General features: G+C 53.3%; 1 protein-coding gene across 16 annotated transcripts in view; it reads right to left on the bottom strand.

Annotated features, from left to right (window-relative positions):
- MBNL1 (muscleblind like splicing regulator 1) overlaps positions 1–15,782 on the bottom strand; it is a 68,296-nt gene extending 52,514 nt beyond the window's left edge. For 3 of the 16 annotated variants that reach the window (XR_010081599.1, XM_063408533.1, XM_063408521.1), the window contains exon 1: positions 10,966–11,146. The gene's annotated coding sequence lies outside the window, so the exon portion shown is untranslated. Of the gene's footprint in view, positions 1–5,990; positions 6,185–10,727; positions 10,885–10,965; positions 11,147–15,433; positions 15,584–15,764 lie in introns of those variants that run through there. The other 13 variants (XR_010081600.1, XM_063408525.1, XM_063408535.1 and 10 more) reach the window with 12 other exon arrangements.
- Positions 15,783–18,735: the final 2,953 nt, after the last annotated feature.

Below are 18,735 nucleotides of genomic sequence, written 5' to 3' on the forward strand. Positions count from 1 at the left end.
ACACTGCAAATTCCATAAACCCGCTTTCCTTTAAGGAGCAGACGGTTATGGATTAACCGCTCTTGCTGTAATTTTAAAAATATGAAAGTCAAGAAACATGCCTGTTGATTTCTTCTTTAATAGCCTGGGGTATACATCAATCTCTGTTACAAAATTTGAGACTTCAGGGACACACAGCATCCACAGTTTGACAGCATTAGCTGGATGTGTATTTAAGAGCAAGAACAGGAACAGGCCAGTCCCTGGCTCTGGAGGAGGAGGTAGCACACACAAGCTGTTATTCTGTTCTTGCAACTTTACACCAGGGACACAAAATGGTAAGGATTACTCTGCCTTTAATCCACTTTTCATCAATTTATGTATTACAAAGTATTTACATATCCATCCCCACCCACCACTGAAGTTGCAAATACTGTTTCTGGTAATAGAAAGATACACTGTAATTCCTTTGGCATAACATTCACATAATGTATTTTAGAAATGGGAAGTTCTCTATTATCCTGGCATAGGGGATTCCACCAATTAAGAAGTGACATTGGACAAGCAAGTCTAAAAAGAAGTTGTTTATCTTTAAAAATAACAGTAATCTAGTAATTTAAATTAAAATTCCAAGAAGTAACAAACTGAACTGAAAAATAAAACCTGCTTTATTAAAATCAGGGGTTTTTTGTTCTAATAGTAATTTTAAACATGTTGTTTCTATACAAAGATATTTGAGAGGTCATAAAAAATCAACTATGCACCCTTCCCAAAACTACAAGCTATTTATTAATCCAGCTCTTGCACATTTTGTTTGATTAATCACAAATGTACACAAGCCAAGCAAGGCAGGAGAGCAGCAAGATGACCCCCGGCAGCGGGGCCAGCCCAGGAGCCGGCCCCCAGCCCCGGCCCCTCCCCAGGGAGCACAGGGTGCAGGACAGCACTGCCAAACCTGCCCTGCTCCATGCAGGTGACTCCCAGCTCACTGCCACGCCTGCCCTGCTCCATGCAGGTGTGACTCCCAGCTCACTGCCACACCTGCCCTGCCCTGCTCCATGCAGGTGTGACTCCCAGCTCACTGCCACCCCTGCCCTGCTCTGCTCCATGCAGGTGTGACTCCCAGCTCACTGCCACCCCTGCCCTGCCCTGCCCCATGCAGGTGTGACTCCCAGCTCACTGCCACGCCTGCCCTGCTCCATGCAGGTGTGACTCCCAGCTCACTGCCACACCTGCCCTGCTCCATGCAGGTGTGACTCCCAGCTCACTGCCACCCCTGCCCTGCTCTGCTCCATGCAGGTGTGACTCCCAGCTCACTGCCACGCCTGCCCTGCTCCATGCAGGTGTGACTCCCAGCTCACTGCCACGCCTGCCCTGCTCTGCAGGTGTGACTCCCAGCTCACTGCCACACCTGCCCTGCCCTGCCCCATGCAGGTGTGACTCCCAGCTCACTGCCACCCCTGCCCTGCCCTGCTCCATGCAGGTGTGACTCCCAGCTCACTGCCACGCCTGCCCTGCTCTGCAGGTGTGACTCCCAGCTCACTGCCACACCTGCCCTGCCCTGCCCCATGCAGGTGTGACTCCCAGCTCACTGCCAAACCTGCCCTGCCCCATGCAGGTGTGACTCCCAGCTCACTGCCAAACCTGCCCTGCTCCATGCAGGTGTGACTCCCAGCTCACTGCCACACCTGCCCTGCTCTGCAGGTGTGACTCCCAGCTCACTGCCACCCCTGCCCTGCTCCATGCAGGTGTGACTCCCAGCTCACTGCCACCCCTGCCCTGCTCCATGCAGGTGTGACTCCCAGCTCACTGCCACACCTGCTCTGCTCAATGCAGGTGTGACTCCCAGCTCACTGCCACGCCTGCCCTGCCCTGCTCTGCAGTTGTGACTCCCAGCTCACTGCCACACCTGCCCTGCCCTGCCCCATGCAGGTGTGACTCCCAGCTCACTGCCACACCTGCCCTGCTCTGCAGTTGTGACTCCCAGCTCACTGCCACACCTGCCCTGCCCTGCCCCATGCAGGTGTGACTCCCAGCTCACTGCCAAACCTGCCCTGCTCCATGCAGGTGTGACTCCCAGCTCACTGCCACGCCTGCCGTGCTCTGCTCCATGCAGGTGTGACTCCCAGCTCACTGCCACGCCTGCCCTGCTCCATGCAGGTGTGACTCCCAGCTCACTGCCACGCCTGCCCTGCTCCATGCAGGTGTGACTCCCAGCTCACTGCCACGCCTGCCCTGCCCTGCCCCATGCAGGTGTGACTCCCAGCTCACTGCCACACCTGCCCTGCCCTGCCCCGCCCCATGCAGGTGTGACTCCCAGCTCACTGCCACGCCTGCCCTGCCACATGCAGGTGTGACTCCCAGCTCACTGCCACGCCTGCCTCAGCAGGGCCGGTGCCGGGTGCTGTCCTCAGGAACAGCCACACGGCAGAGCCCAGGATGAGTCCCACAGCCCAGATTCAAAGCCGGGAGGCACCTGCAGCACTAGCAAAAAGGCAGAAACCGTCCACAGTGACAGCTGATTTCTAACTGCACATGAGTGCATGAATTTATGTAAAACATGATGATTAGCATCACCCATAATGAGAATCCCCACAGAAAAAGCCATGTCCATGACTCAGCAAGGGAAGGAACCGATTCCCTGTGACACCAAATTCAGCTGGTGCAGATGGTTCAGGGAGAAGCGACCCAGAGGAGCTCTCAGGTGAGAGGTGCAGCAGACTCCAACCCCGGCTTCCCACGGGTCTGGTGCCTGAGCATGTTCTGTACTGCAAGGGAAAACAGAGCAGCACCTCGGTACTGCTCAGCTTTCCACTCACAGAGTGCTTTCCACTTCCCTCCCTAAAGCAGCCACCATGTGGCCCTGGTGCACAGGTTGGCTTTTCCTTCCCCAGAGACAGCTGGACAAAGCAGGGGGAAAAAGGAGTCCTGACAGACCACTGCAGTCTGCACCTGATGGATCAGGACATACACACGGTCACTACTAACTTATTAATTTATTAATAGTAGCACTTCCTCCAGACAAGAAGCTCCTCCCCTTGGCCTCACTAACTCATCCCTGGCTGGGCCACCCCTCCCACCTTCAGCCACAGCAAAAACTCCAGATTTCAAAGCTCCTGCCTGTTCACATTTGTTGTGAACACACTGGTCTTGCCCGACAAGCCCTTTGTTAGGACAAGAATTTCAAGTCAGGAGTCTGGATGCAGCCCCCATATCCTGCACACATCAAATTAACCAGCAAAATTAAATCTGAACCTAACTACCAGGAATACAGCAGGCCATTCATGTCACCTGCTCCCCGCTGGTGTGCCATCCCGCTCCTGGTGACAGTGCCAGCAGCTCTCCTGGCCTTGAGGACACATGGAGCACAGTGGGGCACGAGCCCATGGGGACACCCTGCTGCACTCCAGGCACAGCCCCCGCCAGGCCCATCACAGTTATGGGAATCGTGGATTGCTTCATCTCGCATCTGACCTGAGGGCAACCAAAAGGGGACATGAGTCCAGCTCATGAGGAACTCCCTACACCCAGTTCTGCTTGCAGCAGCTCACAGAACTGGTCACTTCAGCTCAGCCATGGCCAGCTATGGCAATGCAGGACAAGCCCATGCTCCTCCCCAGGGACCAGAAAATTTTATGGGAATGAGGGACAGCAGAGTCCTCGGTGCAGTCCAGTTTGGACTGGAGGACTGCTGCTGAGGCAGCAAACCAGCGCCCTGCTCTGCAGCACGGCCAAGCAGCCAGGCACAGCACTCCGAGGAAGGAGCACAGCCCCACACCTCTGCCACCACCGCCACGCTGGGGACACCTGGAGCAGGGACACACTGCCAGCCCAGTGCAGTGACAACACTGCCTGACTCCAGTCTGCAACATGAATCACACAGCAAGGACAGCCCTGGAAAACACTCCAGCATCTGCTGTGAGACAGGAGACACAGCCGACTGCATTTGCATTCACAGCTGCCTGTTTCTCAGGGAATCTCAGATCCAAAATAGACCACTTTTGATGCTTTGATTCATTCTGGCCTCACATTTAATTTATGTTTATAATCACATCCTTCCAGGATAATAAAAACTTGTACAACATCTCAGAAAATACAACAAATCTATATAATCTATTTCATTAGTTACACAAGAATCTAAACCACAGAGAATCGGATTTTTAATTCTCTCTGCTCCGTCACCATCTGAGGTATCAGAGATGACTTATACACTAAATACAAAATTATTTTTCCATACACAGCAAAACTAAACCAGTTTAGGAGACGTTTTCCGTTACTTTATCCCTACATATAAAGTGCTCAGCAGCACAGAAACACTTACTGATGTGATTAATTTTGGATCGTGACCAATCTCACGCAAACTAAACAAATACACGTGTCTTCAGATACCAAGCAAAAGCTCCAATTTAGTCACTAGCATTAAAAAGAAGTAATAAAAACTGCATGACTTTTATTTTAGGAAAGAAGTGGAAAATATCTCTGAGACAAGTTTTTAATCAGAATTTGCTTTAGTGTATTGTTACGCTTGTTCATTTTGAATCATGGCATGTCCACAGCCAACAATAACCATGGGAAATAAGCCTCTATCACCCCTGTTCAGAAAAGCCTCTGCTGCACACGGCCTCAGCCAGCAGAGCTTGCACCACGCAGGGGACAAGTCACAAAAGTCACAAAGGGGCTCCTGAGCTGGGCTGCTCCCTGTGTGTGACAGCAGCGGTGCCACTGACACTGCCCCACGGTATTTATCACACAGAACCCTCTATCCTCTGCCTGGGTTCTCCTCAATGTGCCCCCTTTTCATTAACATGGCAAGCTACCCAAACGAAATGCAATGAAGGAATTTTGGAAAAACCTCAAAAGATTACTGTTTTCCTTTATTTTCCCTCCTAGCCCAAAAAAGCCATTTTAAAATATCAATAATGAAAGTTTAAATTTCTACTCTTGCACAAAAATCATGGGATATTTGGAAAAGAGCTTCTGAAATTACTTAAGAAAACCTAGCTTTTTATGAAAATGGTGATTGAAGACAGAATGCTCAAAATTTGTACAAAACAAACCAAATCCAAAGCAATAATTTTGTTAGTCATGCAGAAAAATGAGTGAAAGAAGTTCAAGTGCTTGTATTTCTGTTCCACCATTAGCTGTATTTAATTAGAAGTAGTAAACAGGGCTGTGTCTACTTTTCACAACAACAATCACATCATTAAAGATTTATTTATTTATTGAATATATTTGCACATAAATACGGGAGCTCAATAAAATGTTGATAAGCAGCAAACAAGGTATCTGCCCAGGGACTTCCTTCCCAGCAGCCTGCAAAGCTCCAGCAAACGCCCACACTCCCAAATCAACATTTTTAACTGCTACACATCAAAAAGCTGAAAAATACATAATTACATTATCAGGATCACAGACTGACTACCTTTGATTTTTCACTGCTTGAAAGAAGACTCAAAGTCCACTGAAGCTGTGCCTACACGTTTGGAGCGTGGAAGGACTGCCCTATAAAATTACAGGTAGAGCACCGGACTTCACTGAAAACCAGAGGTGGCCACACAAAGTCAAGAATGCTGCCCAAGCACTAATAAACTCCTCCCCTCACTGGAATCAACATTTTCGCTTGGATCTTATTCCAAGCTTCGGACAGTCACAGAATAAAAAACGGAGAGTTTCTCTCTCCCCAGAAAGCGCTGCCGCATGGACGGGACCCTCCTTCCATGGCAGCCAGAGGCACGGGCAGCACGGGCGGGCGGCCCTGGGCGCGGCGAGGAAGAGAAGGGCGGGTGGCCCTGCACAGCAGCCCTGCCAGCAGCTCCCGGCCCCTGCCTGCGCACAGCCCGCACCTCAGCCCGGGCCTGCTGCTGCGCCTCCAGCCTGGCAACCCGCTCGGAACTCCTGACACACGTCCCTGGTGCGGCGCGCCCGCAGCCCGGGCACCGCGGGCTTCAAAGGCCCAGAGCAGACCCCACTGACACAGCGAACTCCACGTGCTCCCACAGCGGTTCACTCACATTTAGAGGCAAAGCTGATCTCCTGGAGCGCTGGGTCCTGTCACTGCAGTGCAGATAACGCCACTGCAGTGCCACGGCTCCAGCAGCCTCGGGAGCGCATCCCACGGGGGCTCCGGCTGCCCGCAGCCCATCCCTGCCCGGCCAGCCTGGCCTCACACACCGCACACAGCAGCGCCGAGGGCCTCGCAGGACTGAGCCGGGCAGTCCTGACTGCTCTCCCTTTTTTAGAAGGAAAAAAATCCAATTAAATTCTCTGGAAGCAGGATTGGGCCCAGAGCCCAAAAATGCTCCGGGTTCCCAAGTCCTTACTCACTGCCCGCGTTGGGCTCGCGGGCGCGGGAGACAGCGGCGCAGCAGGAATGCACGGAGCTGCTGCAGGAGGATCTGGGAGCCCGGGGCCCAGCCCCGCTCCTCCAGCCAGGGCTCCCTACGTGCTGCAGTAAATACCAGCCATGTACGGTACAAACGCTGCCCTCACCCTCCCCGGCCCATCCCAGGGGAATGCAGATGCCATCGGCTGCCTCCTGGGCAGGCTCTGCAGGCAGACCTGAACCCACAGCCACCCAAGTCAGGACACGCTATTTATAATGCTTTCAACATTTCACTTTTCTCTGCAAATAATACCTGCTCCAAGTTCAAGTCCAAGGCATATTTCGCCTTGCCAGATGATCTGCGACCGTCTCATGACTTATTACATTGTTATCGCTGCTAAGCTGAGCAAACAGGGCTGCTAAGTCTATTAATCTTCTGAAACACCAAGTCTGAAACTGTAGAAACAAAACATCTCACTACAAGATACATAAAATGTGCTATAGAGAGATAAGGGGGGAATTCAGTGCACGCTCTGCTGAGTTTTTTCTGTGCCACTGCAAGCAAGACTGACGCACTTTTGCAAGAGCCGACTCTGGATGTAACACCAACAAGTTACATAAGGGAAAAGAAATTCCTTTGACAAGAGCAGCGTGCCCCAGGGCGGACAGCGAGGTACACTTCCCACAGGAAAACCTGGACACCCTGCACACGCTGGAAATGTCACCTGTACATTCACAAGAAGGGCTGATAAACAGAGCCCAGCCAGGGTAACCACGGAGGGCTGTGCAGCTCTGCTCAAAGCACCAAATGACTGGACATATCTCAATCTATCTAGCACTCACTGCTTTTTATTCTGAGGAAATTCACTCCATTCAGCTACTCATATACACTTTGCATATTTATGAACCAAAATATTTTTCTGAGAAAACAATATTTGGCCTATTTGCCCACAGCAAAGGTCCCATGAGCACACAGGATTCATACATTTTATCACAGTGCTCAGCTCAGGGCAGCTCCAGGAGGCAGTGGGGCTGTGGAAGGACAGAGAGACACAAGCTGAGCTGGCCATGCCTCAGGCTGGGCTAATGCTGGCCATGCACTTGCCTTATGGGAGTTATAATCTGGCTACACAAAACTCAGGCCCAGCTGCATTTTCCTCAGGCCTGCCTGCCTCAGTTTTCCTGTACAACCTGTATATTCAAGCTAAAATTAACTCAAACTGCAGGATTTTGCACCCTTGTGACAGAAGTACTGTCACCTTACACACCACTGCTGCTCTTACTAATTTGTACCAATAGCAAATTTACCTTCAAAAACTCAAGGTTAATCAAGCTGAATTGTGAGAACGTGAGTTAGATTTTACTGAGGATAGATTATAACATTTTTTCTTCCCAGCTACTTAAAATAAAGATATTTTGGATAAAAGTATTCTTCTGTAACAATTAAACTCACATAATCTGAAGCATGGACTATTTCACAGGGTAGGAGTTGACAGAAAGTAGACATTTAAAAAATTAATCAATCCTTTAGGATCCTTTAGGAAAAGCAATTCTTCTGACAGATAGTGGGATTTCACCCTGAGCACACATCAAACCCAGCCCCCAAACTGCCCAATAGCACAGGAAACCTGGTATCTGTCAGCCTGCCCCAGCTCAGCGTGCTGCTGTCGCTCTCCTGTCACTGCCTCTGAAGCTGTTGAAGAGACTTCAGAGCATCTTCAGAATAGCAGAACTTACTGCTGGTTTGGAATGCACAGATCAGGGTAAATCAACATTTGTCACTGTTTTTTTCCTCTGAGCAAAGTACTGACTAGGACATTGCCCCTGCAGACTGCTGAAGGGAGAGTGGGCTCCAGCATCCTCACAGGAACCACACACAGCCTTCAGCTCGCTGTATTTTCTTATTACGGTATTTTCTTATCTTAGGATGTACTGAAGTTTCATCACAACTACAACATGGTTTTAATAGTCCCTTCTCTTTCCTTGTTAATTGCTGGGAACTCCCTTTGACACTAACGGAATTGCAATTGCACATATTCTCGGCAGAGCAGGCTCCAAATGTCACCGAGGACAGCGTTCAAACATATTTACATGTTAATCCTTTTGGTAAATAACTATGGGTAGGAGGAAAGAAATGTGTTTACTTTGCTGCGTAACTTGGAAAACTAAGTTTACGGTATATAATTGTTAATAAGATTAAATTACAAAATAATAATCGTAGGCAACTGCTCTAATCCTTAAGGCACACAAACAGTGGAGACCACGAGTCATGCAAGGGAAAGGAGAGCCCCTGTGTCGGGCTGGGCACAGCAGGACACACTGAAGGTTAGCAATTCCCAGGGAAACAATTGAACTCTGCCAGATCCTCCCTCTCCCTTCCCTCCAGACAGGAGTAGTAGCAGGAATTTGCTGATAAACTCAGAGTTGCAAAAATCATCCCTGGCATGAACATAAATCATAACGAATGGGATCTGAACTTTTCCTGCAGTTTCACCTTAACAAGCTGGCCTTAGCTAACATGCTGTTTACAGCATTCCCATCGAAAATATGCCTAAGGAAAACACCTATTAAGCCTTTGAAAGTAATGGGAGTTACCGCAAGGCCTTTTACAACCCAACACGCATGACTTCCTCAGTGTCAGAAAATGATGTCTGCAGATTATCCACCAGTTCCTGAGCAGGAATCAACTTGAGCAGAAATCATCCTATTTAGGAATAGAGAGGTGCTGAGGCTCATCCCTCTAATTACAGGCATCCCTGTGTCACTACTACCTCCCCACTGATGCTGAAGCAGCAGAACAAAACAAGTACTTGAAGGAAATAAAAATAGAGAGGGAAGCCTACAATTTAATCAGAGCCAGCCATCAGATCTTCATCTACACCACACATGTAAAAACCTTCCTGTGGCCACAGAAACCCTCCTGGACAGAGAGGCTGAAACCACAGGGCCTTTACAGCCCATCTGCTCTGGGCAGCCAAACCCCAGCCCTGGGGGCAGCAGCCTTCCAATGGCCAGTGTGTGCTCCAGCTGTTTGCTGGCACCCTTCACCATCTCCTGGACTTCACTGTTATACTCCAGGCCTCCAGCACAGGCAGCTCCAAGGGGTGTGAGAGCAGCGCCTGACGCAGGGATACAGCGGGACACGGCTGGGACACGGCACCAAGGCCACGGAATGGGGCATTCACCTGCCCCCAGGCAGCCCTGGAGGGCAGACTGCAGGAGGGCATTACCGATCCCCCTCGGGGTGTCAGACCTGCCCGGGGGACCAGGCTGGAGGCAGCTGTGGGTACACCTGAACCGCCCATTCCCCGTGCCTGCCTCCAGCCCAGAGCAGAGAGACTCGCGACACCTCTGGTTCCTGCAGTGGCACAGCCCAGCCTTCCACATGCAGCAGTCCTGTCACCACTGCAGCGAGCACGGGGCTGCCAAGCCTTTCATTCTTCCTCTTTTATCTACTCTACATTACCATTATACTGTTCTGTGCCAGTGGGCCTGCTCAGGGTCACAGCCACACACAGCCAGCCTGAGGGGACCCTGCAACCTCTCCTCAGCTCTGCCCCCAAACTTCCCCTGCAGCAACAAGTGCCACAGGTTAATTATGCATTATGCAAATCATTTCCTTGTCACTTCGGAACGCGTTGTCATTTCATTAGAACCCTTTCTCCATAGTGCCAAAAAAAGGCATAACCCAGTTAAGTTATTCACCAGAACAATTCATTACTCCTGTCCCTCTTTCCCGTTACGTCCCTTCCCTGAACCTGCTCTCCTGTACTTTACTATATCTGTCACCCGTGTCCTGCTTCTCCCTTGCTCTGCGGCATATATTCCCCACCTCAAAAAAAAATCACCAAAAGAAGTAATTTCTTTCTAGAAGAAACAATCGCATATTTTTCCATGACAATCACTTTACACAAACATTCCTGCATTTTTCCCCTCCACTATACCGTCTTAACAAACTGACTTATTCGCACCTGCAAAACAAAGTTCTGAATTCAAGAACTTTCCCTAAAAAGAGAAGAAAAAGCTCTCTTTCCGTCACGGCACCGCGGCAGCTCCGGTGGCCAGGCCGTGCGGAGAGCGCGCACAGGGCGCTGCCGCCCGCGCCGCCCGCCTCGGGCACCGCACCGCGGAGCCGGCCCGCACGGGCACCGCCGCCCGCCCGGGCAGCGCCGAGCCGGCCCGGCAGCCCCGGCCCGCGGCCGAGCCCGGCCCACGGCCCGGCCCGGCCCGGCGGAGCCGCCGCTCGCCCGCGGCCGGGGATCCGGGCTCCCGGCGGGGACACGCACGGGGAGCCCCGCGCCGGGCGCTGCCCCAGGGCCGCGCCCCGGTCCCCGGCCCGCCGAGCTCCCACCCTTCCCCCGGAGCCGCCGGGCAGGGCCGCCGCCCGCCTCCCCCCGCCGCCGGGCGGGCCTCTCGCCGCACTCACCCCGGGCCTGCCGGCGGGGCCCTGCCGGCGCGGCCCGCCCGGCTCAGCGGCTCATGCTGACGGTGCCGCCGGCGCGGCGGGCGGAGGCAGCGGCGGCCCGGGCTCCCCGCGCCAGCCCCGGCCCCGCTTCCGCCGCCGCCCCCGCCCCGCCCGGAAGCGCCACCCGGCCCCAGCCCCGCCGGCAGCCCCGGGCCCGCGGGGAGCCCGGCCCGGCCCGGCCCGGCCCGGCCGCGCTCACCTAATCCCGGCGCGGCCTCCGCGCTCCGGGCACGGCGGGAGCGAGGGGAAGGCGCGGAGCGGGGCGGCGGCGCGGCGGGCTGCCCTCCCCCGGGGCCGCCCTCCCTCATCCTCCCCGCGGCGGAGCGGCCGGCGCCTCATGAGTCACCGAGCCCGGGCCCGCACACGTGCCCGGCCCCGCCGCCTGCGGCCGGGGGAGGGACGGCAGCGCGGCCCGGGGCGGTGTCCGCGGAACGCCCCACGCGATGGCTGCAGACCCCCTAAGGCCGCTCCTGGGGACACGATCCTCTAGACATTTGCTTCCCAAAGCAGCTAGAAGGACCCCGCTGCCCTCCCGGCTGCCGCTCTTCCCTCATCTCGGCCGGAGCAGCCTCGGCAGCGCGGCTGGTTCAGAGGCCCGCGGGCTCCCCGGCACCCCCAGAGCAGCTGCCCCGCCAGCCCCAGCACAGGCAACAGGCGGGCTCTGCCCGTGCCACGGGGCGGGTGTCGGGGGTGACACTGACAGCAGAGCGCAGAAAAGGAGACACGACACTCCCGATCAGCCGGGGCTGTGTCAGTGTGTCCCAGGACACGCACCAGAGCCATGTGCAAGGGGCTCCTCAAACCGCTGTGGTGCTAACCACGGTTTAGGAAAGACATAAACTGAAAAGAGACAAGGAAAGAGACAGAGTTTATCTCGTGTCAGGTAAACATCTTTTTACACAGACACCTAGGCAGAGGGTTATGTTTTGTGAGATGAAGTAATAACGAATAATTCCTCACTTGACTTTGGGAGACAGATTTTGTTACCTGGTCTTGAGATCTAACTCCAGCTCCTTCCTACATGAGGCTTTTTGTTCTATGACACAGCCTGAAGGGGATATAATTAACTTTGCTTTTCTTGTGCTCTAATCAGCCCTGCAACAGGGCAGGCAGCACTTTGGGAACAGAAAGGGTTTAGTGAGCATCCCTGCTCAGAGCCGCCCAGGCTCGGGAGCATCCGGGTGAGCCGCGTGCCCGAGGGAGTGCAGGCCCCTCACTGGCTGGGAGAGCTTTCTGATACCTGCTGATTACCTCTGATGGCTTTTTCCTAGAAACTGGAGACTGAAAGGACAAAGAAGCATTCCATTTTCTTCCAGAAAAATGTCATGTTCTTACACTTGTGTTTCAATGACGTTTGATCCGGATCCGAACAAAATCCATGACAGCTGGTATCCCATCATGTTTTGTATTTACCTGCCTCGCTGTGGTGCAGTGCAGAGTCCCCTCAGACAGGCAGCCCCGGCCCCGAAGGGCTGTGAACATTGTGCTGGGCCCTTTGTGCTCTTCCTGTTCCTGTTCAAGCACAAAGAGCCCCGTGGGCCATTTCCTCCCTGAGAACCGACATCACCGCCCTGGGCATTTTCAAAGCACTTGTTCTGGTCACAAAGATTCCATACAAACTCCTCCCTGCCCAAATGCTTAAACAGTGGTGTAGGACAGTGTCTTGGCACTGGAAGACTGCAGCCGTGTCCTGGGCACAGTGATGGCATTTCTCTCTGTATCCCATAAAGTGAACACGCTGCATTCATGCAGTTTATGCAGGTTACAGGGGATCAAACCCTAGGGCACGGATATCGGGCACAAGCTCTGTCACAACAAAATGTCCAGGCAGGGCAGGGTAAAGAGAAAATCATAAAGAAATCTCAGACCCAGGGGTCTCCCAGGTCATCATGCAATGCCAATAACCATCACCACCTGGGATTCCAACAGACTCATTGTCTCACAGCAAGAATAAAGGAATATGTCATTGCACACAGCATTGTGCACCACTCAGCCCAGAAGACATAGATCAGTACTCAAGGACAAAGAGAAACCTTGTGTGCTGAGAAAGTTTTTGAGAGATATTTTGTGTTTTATAGTCCCTATGTGGTGTTGCAACTGGAGCAAGAAAGAGGAGCTCTGCTGGCTGAGTCAGTACAGCCCTGGTGCTGTGGAGGTGAGAGGCTGACCTATGAAAATGGTGCCAGGGTGTCTGCCCTTTCCTCTGAGCACGGCAGGCAGCAGACACAGCACTGGGACCAGTGTGTCCCAGAGCCTGACATGGGGGTGGCTGTGGGCATCCTCTTCAGAGCTGCACCTCGAGCAGGACAAAAACACCTCCTCACTGCAGGGCTCCCACCCATGAGTGCCACAGGGTCTCCATACCTGGCCTCACACACAGACAGAAACCACAGTGCAACTCCACCAGGGCGCCAAGTATGTCCTGTGTCTTTGTTTTATCTCACCAAATAGGTGCAATACAGCAGTCACTGAATCAACCTATAGTCTGATTTTCCATCCCTCCTCCAGCCTTTATTAAAGGCAGACACCAGAGGTGCTTCAAACCTGAACTGAACTCGACTGCAACCCGGGAGAAGCCGTTTGCTTCCTGATGCCCTTATTTGTGCAACACTGGTGAAGCTCAAGTTCCCCAAAAAGGTCTGACACAAGCTCCAGTGCTGCTGCCACAGAAGGCCCTGCTGCCTCCCTGCTCTTCCGGAGCCCGCTCCCGTGGCTGCTGCACGGCACACGCAGCCACCGCTTCCCGCCAGGCCAGAAACATTAAAACATTTCAATGATCTCATCTGCATGTGCATTTCTGTAAATATAGCACACAAAGTTAGGACTTGTTCCTTACATCGTTTGTCCTTTTATTCTAAAGCATCCTGCGACTACTATGTGATAGTGTTTTTGTTGAAAGCAAGAAAATACTTATAATTTCTCCTAGTCTACAAGCACATAAATGAGCAAAATTCACAATGCAATTCCCAGCAAATAATTGTGATACACATTACAGCTTTTGCACTTTGTGCAAAGTTGATTTCTTTCCCTCTCTGTGGCTCATGCTGGAGCCCCTCCAGCAGTGCCTGCTGCTCCCCCAGCCCCACGGGAGCAGTGTGGGTGCCCAGCCCAGCAGCTGCTGCGTGACCCAGCGGGGTGTTCAGGGTGTGATCCTGGCTGTGTGACCCAGCAGGGTGTTCAGTGTGTGATCCTGGCTGTGTGACAGAAGGGGGTGTTCAGGGTGTGATCCTGGCTGTGTGACCCAACAGGGGTTCAGTGTGTGATCCTGGCTGTGTGACCCAGCGGGGTGTTCAGTGTGTGATCCTGGCTGTGTGACCCAGCGGGGTGTCCAGTGTGTGTGATCCTGGCTGTGTGACCCAACAGGGGTTCAGTGTGTGATCCTGGCTGTGTGACCCAGCGGGGTGTTCAGTGTGTGATCCTGGCTGTGTGACCCAGCGGGGTGTTCAGTGTGTGATCCTGGCTGTGTGACCCAGCGGGGTGTTCAGTGTGTGATCCTGGCTGTGTGACCCAGCGGGGTGTTCAGTGTGTGATCCTGGCTGTGTGACCCAGCGGGGTGTTCAGGGTGTGATCCTGGCTGTGTGACCCAACAGGGGTTCAGTGTGTGATCCTGGCTGTGTGACCCAGCGGGGTGTTCAGTGTGTGTGATCCTGGCTGTGTGACCCAACAGGGGTTCAGTGTGTGTGATCCTGGCTGTGTGACCCAGCGGGGTGTTCAGTGTGTGATCCTGGCTGTGTGACCCAACAGGGGTTCAGTGTGTGATCCTGGCTGTGTGACCCAGCGGGGTGTTCAGTGTGTGTGATCCTGGCTGTGTGACAGAAGGGGGTGTTCAGGGTGTGATCCTGGCTGTGTGACCCAGCGGGGTGTTCAGTGTGTGATCCTGGCTGTGTGACCCAGCAGGATGTTTAGTCATGGAAAACTGGTGGGACATTCACCAGCAGCAGCGGATTTCACGGCAGGAACCTGAGGGTTGTTCTCAGAGGATTAATGTCATATTAGTCTCCCGTGCACTTAACCAACAGTGCCAGAGCGGGGCTGAGGAGCGATGCCCAGGGATGGACACGTGCCTGCCTCGCCCAGGGCTGGCAGGACCCTGCGGAGGAGCAGCACTCGGCCCCATTGGAAGTGCACCCAAAGTGCAGCACAGCCATGGCGGGAGTGCCGCGCCAGCCCTGTATCCCCTCTACTGCCAGAACACAACAGATGTTAAACCAGCTCACAGGGCTCCTGCAAGCATGTGAAAACCCCTCTCTCAGCTTTTCCAGCACAGTAAGCACCACAGGTGATGAACAGATAAAACTAGTAGAAGCAGCAGGAAAGAGAAGATGCACGCGCCGGCGCCATGGCAGTGGCTCCGAGCCACGTTTGTCCCGCGTGTCCCTGGAAGCAGGCTGCTGCTCACTCAGGGTGCAGCTCCACACCACAGGGGTCCCGGTGGACCCCCAGCACGCGCCACAGAGTGTCCATGGTGGGTCTGACTGTGACTTTTAAAGCTCTCCAGAACCACAGAGTTTTGCTGCTCATGCCTTCCATAAAAACATCTTGCATTTAGTGTTCATTTCTCTAATAAATCATTCAAGTCTTCACTACCTCGAGACAGCGAGACGTATACATGAAAGCAGCACAAGGAAAGACAACAATAAACCCGTCCAGCTTTGCCAACCACTCACCGTCCGTCCCGCCGGCCGCCCCGTCCTGCTGCACTCCGCGGGCTGGCGAGGCCCCGCGCCAGGGCCAGCGCTCGCTCCCTCCCGGGCTCCTGCGGGTGCTCGGGGCCCAGCAGCGCTGCTGGCACAGCCACCGCCTCCCCGCTGCCACCGGGCCAATTACAACATGCTGCTCTCCGCGACCGCAGCGCGCTGGCCTGGGAGGGGGAGCGGTGACAGGCCAGAGAATGACACTTACCAAACCTGTGGGGCCAAGGGGGTGAAGTGAGCCCTACGTGCAGCAGTAACCACGGGCTGGGCTTTGCATATATTTTCTTAAGGAAGCAAAACTTACTTTCTGCTAGTAAAAAAGGACACGGCAGAGGAAGTGCTTTGCATGGCGGCTGCAGCGCAGCTCGCTGCCGGGAGCTCGGGGCAGGGACACGGACACGCCGCTCGAAGCGCGCCGGTTGCAGACGTCTCCCTGTGCCCCATTAATCTGCCCGCTGGCAGCTGCTGGGGAAGCGGGCCTGGGCCGCTGACATGGGCCCACGGTGCTGGAAATGGGGCAATGGCTGGGCGGTGCCCAGGGCTCCTTCCTGCTGCAAGCCGCAGATAACGGCCAGCGCTCCGCCGGCACAGCACGCCTGGCCCCACGGGCCGGGGACTTCCAGGCCATTCTTGATATTTCTGCTCCACCACCATCCCCAGGCTTCCAAAGCCAGAAGCCCTTCTGCCCAAAGCTCTGCTGCACTCAGAGCTGGCTGGAAATGTCCCTCACTCAGCCCAGGGGGAAAACGCCACAGTGCCCCATCTTCACTGGCCACTCGTGCAGTGGCTCCCACCTGGCAGAGCCCGTGGTGGGCATGGCCAGGGCAAGGGGTGTGCAGGATGCAGCCGAGAGCCCAGCGTAGGCAGTGCTGCAGGGAAAGGCCGGGTGGCTCCTCTCGGCTGTGCCAGCTGTGCCCGCAGCAGCTGGAGCAGGAGGGCTCCTGCCCACAGCCCCCATGCCAGGAGCGGAGCTGCCTCTGCGGGACCTGCGCCCTGCGCTGCCCGCGCTGGGGCCATGCTGCAGGTGCAGCTGGAGGTGCAGCACGCAGCTGAGCAGCCTGGAAGCGCTGCCGAGGGGCGCTGCAGCCAGCACGGCCCTGCACAGGATTTCCTGTCCTTTCTTTCCGCTCCTCCACCGGTGTCCTGCTCTGCTCTACCCTGCCTCAGAGCGCTGCTGGATTCACCATCCCACCTAGGGGGTATTCCAGGAGTTCAGGGAACAGCTTCCCATGAGTGCCTGGCTCATGGCATGGAGCAGCCAGTCCTGGCCTGGCACAGCCCCAGCTCGGCCGCAGCACCGGCAGCAGAGTGGGGAGCAGGTCTCTGTGTCTGCACGGCTTCCTCGCTGAGGCTGCCACAACAACTGAGAAAGACAAACCCTGACTCCTGATTTCAATCACTCATAAATAGTAAAATCAATTACAGAGAGTAAATTATATGCTGATTTGATTTTACTAGGATTTGGAATAGTCACCCGAGAAATATCCATTGCTGTTACAGAATTTTGTATGTTTTGGCAGGGATAGGGATACTCTGGACTAGGGCTCTCTTTCCACCCTGAAGCCTTTTTCTAAGCAGAGCACAGGCACCCGGTTTCTTCTCTGGGCTTTCCAGAGGATCAGCAGCCTGGTCAGAGTAAAATCCCCAATGAGGATGAAAGGTACCCAGAAACTTCACCCAGAGAGATACAACAGATAAAATTTCCCATGGGTGTCAGCTATCTGTTTGGTATCAGCAGAAACCAAACATCTTCAAGGCCTCTATCAGAAAAGAGGCCTCCATGGAGAGGGGCCCTGGTCTGGTCTGCAAATCATGCCTGAAATGACAGATTTTCTCCTTTCTCTTGATACAGCTCTGGCACTGCCGGGCACAGTGTGCTAGCAAACACCCCCATTTAATCTGACACGATTACCCGGGCTATAAACAGAGAGCAAGGCCCATCTGCCTCCCCTGTGGAGTCAGACATGCAGCAGGGGGAGTCTGCATGCTCTGATGAATGAGTGAAACTGCTCAGCAAATACTGCTCACTGACACACTTGTTGGCACATCATTACTCAGGCCATGGTTTGCTTTGTGTAACTGGTTCTGAACTGAGCTAAAATGTGTCCTCAGCCCCAGGCTGCGCAGGGTGAGCAGTGGTGGTGGGACAGATGACAACACTGCCCAGCTCTTTTCCTTTTCTTTGTTATTATTCCCGAAGAGTCCAAAGCCTGAGGTTTTTCTTAGGCTGCAATTATTAAAATAATGAGTTCCTTCACAAATGCAGCAAGGCCAGCCCATGTCATGGTGCTGCTGAAGGGGTTTCTGTTCCAAACATTTCAGTAGTTTTAATTCTTTCTCATTAAAGCTGGCAATGTCTGACCAATCACCCAACACCATCCTTCTTATTAGTTTTCCAAATTTTGATCACATCTTTGTTTTGTAAAAGTTTTCAGGGGCAGGAGCATTTTGTTTTGTTTGCAAAGAATGAGGAGCCTCTGGTTAATCTGTAAAAGATTATCTGAATCAGAGGAAGTGTGGGAAACATATGGACAATCTCGTCTCTCCCTCATTAGGCGATAAAGAGCCCTCGTTCCTCATTTTCATCCCAGCGTTGGAGATAACAGCTTTGCCTTCCTGCTGGATATCGTGTCAAACAGATCCAGGTTGGAAACAAAGGCCTCTTCCCTGATATGGGAAGCAGGAGCAGGATCCTCATGTTTTTATATTAAACCCCAGTGTGAAATAATAATAAACTGACCCTGTTGTACCTTCTTGTGTTGTTAGGCAGCTTTTGTATTTTCTGTGAGGAACTGTGTGACCAAGCAGACCTGTGCCATGGGCACACTGGCCTGGCTGGCACTGGGCAGGACTGGGAGCACCTCAACATCCCTGAGCTTCATCCCACACACAATTGTTTGAGGAGGCCATAAAGGAGGAGGGGGTTGGCTCAAAAAATAAAACATGTAATTCCCAAAAGTGAAATTCATATGTAAATGCAAAGTGCACCAGGTAAAACAACAGAAACTTATTTGCTTTGTTTGGCATTTTTTCCCTTTCAAAAGGTACATCCCAAACAAGTGATGCTACTAAAGGCCTTTCTGCTGTATTCTTTGCCTTTTCTTGCTCTTTTTTCTTTTTTACTAAATGTATCCAGATGTAAAAGAAAAGATAGTTTTAAGAAGTTGTCAGATTTTCAGGCCTAGGACTTAATTTAATTTTCTTTTTCAATCCTACCTGTTTTCATCCCGGTGCCTGGCAAAGAGCCAGTGAAACTCCCCTCCTTCCCTGCCTCT

The sequence above is a fragment of the Prinia subflava genome, chromosome 11 (assembly GCF_021018805.1).
Source record: "Prinia subflava isolate CZ2003 ecotype Zambia chromosome 11, Cam_Psub_1.2, whole genome shotgun sequence".
NCBI lineage: Eukaryota > Metazoa > Chordata > Aves > Passeriformes > Cisticolidae > Prinia > Prinia subflava.